Source organism: Arachis duranensis, chromosome 5 (genome assembly GCF_000817695.3).
Source record: "Arachis duranensis cultivar V14167 chromosome 5, aradu.V14167.gnm2.J7QH, whole genome shotgun sequence".
Lineage (NCBI taxonomy): Eukaryota > Viridiplantae > Streptophyta > Magnoliopsida > Fabales > Fabaceae > Arachis > Arachis duranensis.
This window is the reverse complement of record NC_029776.3, coordinates 37,292,502-37,295,432: the sequence shown is the minus strand read 5'-3', so window position 1 is coordinate 37,295,432 and position 2,931 is coordinate 37,292,502.

Genomic DNA, 2,931 nt, shown 5'->3' with positions numbered 1-2,931 from the left:
ACTAGCTACTAGGGTTTACATGAGTAAGTAATTGATGCATAAATCCACTTCTGGGGCCCACTTGGTGTATGCTTGGGCTGAGCTTGATCTATCCACGAGCTGAGGCTTTTCTTGGAGTTGAACTCCAAGTTATAACGTGTTTTGGGCGTTCAACTCCGGATCATGACGTGTTTCTGGCGTTTAACTCCAGACAGCAGCATGTACTTGGCGTTGAGCGCCACTTTACATCGTCAATTCCCGAATAAAGTATGGACTATTATATATTGATGGAAAGCTCTGGATGTCTACTTTCCAACGCCGTTGAGAGCGCGCCATTTGGATTTCTGTAGCTCCAGAAAATTTATTTCGAGTGCACGGAGGTCAGATTCCAACAGCATCAGCAGTCCTCTTGTCAGCCTTTTTAAGAATTTTGCTCAAGTCCCTCAATTTCAGCCAGAAATTACCTGAAATGATAGAAAAACATACAAACTCATAGTAAAGTCCAGAAATGTGAATTTAACATAAAAACTAATGAAAACATCCCTAAAAATAGCTTGAACTTACTAAAAACTACCTAAAAACAATGCCAAAAAGCGTATCAATTATCCGCTCATCATCAAACAACTCAATCTCTAAGATCCCTTGTTGAGGCATGGCGTAACCTTAAGGCAGATTACTAGCTCTCTGGCAATTGTTATAGTTACGTACAAACTCTCGGGAGTCTCTATAGAGGGTAGGCTAGTAGAAGCCACATTGGAGGACTTTTGTGTCTGTTCGCTCACTTCCAAAATGTCCTCCATATTATGATCCATGACAATACCATAGGATCTTCTGTGCTTCTTCTCTAGGCACACATCTATGGATTATTCCATCTGCACATCTCTTAAAGAGATATGGTTCATCCCACAAATAGTACTTTGCATCAGAGATCAATTTTTTCATTTGCTGCTTGCTGTACTCTTTGGGTATGAATCTTACTGCTTTATAGTTTGTAATATCTGCAAACCACGGTACTTCCTGAATGGCAAAGAGTTTCTCATCTGGGAAAGTTTCAGAGATCTCAGTAGATGGGTAGGACGCCCCTTCTACTGGTTCTATTCGGGACAGGTGATCTGCTACTTGGTTCTCTATCCCTTTTCTGTTTCTTATTTCTATATCAAACTCTTGCAGAAGCAACACCCATCTTATGAGCCTGGGTTTTGAATCCTGCTTTGTAAGTAGATATTTAAGAGTAGCATGGTTAGTGTACATAATCACTTTTGATCCTACCAAATAGGATCTAAACTTGTCAATGGCATAAACCACTGCAAGCAATTCCTTTTCTGTGGTTGTGTAATTTTTTTGCGCGTCATTTAGAACACGGCTGGCATAGTAAATAACATGCAGAAGCTTGTCATGCCTCTGTCCCAATATTGCACCAATAGCATAGTCACTGGCATTACACATCAGTTCGAATGTTAATGTCCAGTTTGGTGCAGAAATGACAGGCACTGTGACCAGTTTATCCTTCAGAGTCTCAAAGGCTTGCAAACACTCTGTGTCAAAGAAAAATTGTGTATCAGCAGCTAGCAGGTTACTAAGAGGTTTTGTAATTTTTGAAAAATCCTTTATAAACCTCCTGTAGAATCTTGCATGTCCCAGAAAACTTCTGATTGCCTTAACATTGGTGGGTGGTGGTAATTTTTCGATTACCTCTACCTTATCTTGATCCACCTCTATGCCTTTGTTCGAAATTTTATGCCCAAGGACAATTCCTTCAGTCACCATAAAGTGATATTTTTCCCAATTTAAAACTAGGTTAGTCTCTTGGCACCTTTTCAGAACAAGTGCTAGATGATCAAGATAGGACCTGAATGAGTCTCCAAATACTGATAAGTCATCCATAAAGACTTCCAGAAAATTTTCCACCATATCAGAGAAGATAGAGAGCATACATCTCTGAAAGGTTGCAGGTACATTGCACAGACCAAATGGCATCCTTCTGTAGGCAAATACTCTAGATGGACATGTGAATGCTATTTTCTCTTGATCCTGAGGATCTACTGCAATTTGGTTATAACCTGAATAGCCATCCAAAAAGTAGTAATAGTCATGACCTGCTAGTCTTTCTAGCATATGGTCTATGAATGGTAAAGGAAAATGATCATTTTTGGTAGCTGTATTGAGCCTTCTGTAGTCAATACACATAGGCCACCCTGTAACTGTTCTTGTAGGAACCAGTTCATTCTTTTCATTATGAACCACTGTCATGCCTCCCTTTTTGGGTACAACTTGGACAGGGCTCACCCAGGGGCTATCAGAAATGGGATAATAATCCCAGCCTCTAGTAATTTAGTGACCTCTTTCTGCACCACCTCCTTCATGGCTGGATTTAGCCACCTTTGTGGTTGAACCACTGACTTAGCATTATCCTCCAATAGGATCTTGTGCATGCATCTGGCTGGGCTAATACTCTTAAGATCACTTATGGATCGGACCACCCAAGAGCTGTCTTGTGTGTCCTTAGCACCTGAATCAGTGCTTTCTCTTTTTGTGGCTCTAAAGCAGAGCTTATGATTACAGGAAAAGTGTTATCTTTTCCCAGAAATGCATATTTCAGGGATAGTGGTAATGGTTTGAGCTCAGGTTTAGGAGGTTTCTCCTCTTCCTGAGGAGTTTTCAGAGGTTCTATTATTCCCTCTGATTCCTCCAGATCAGGCTGAACATCTTTAAAGATATCCTCTAGCTCTGATTCGAGACTCTCAGCCATATTGATCTCCTTTACCAGGGAGTCAATAATATCAACGCCCATGCAGTCCTTTGATGTGTCTGGATGCTTCATTGCTTCAATAGCATTCAGCCTAAACTCATCCTCATTGACTCTCAGGGTCACTTTCCCTTTTTGGACATCAATGAGGGTTCGTCCAGTTGCTAGGAAAGGTCTTCCTAGAATTAGAGTTGCACTCTTGTGCT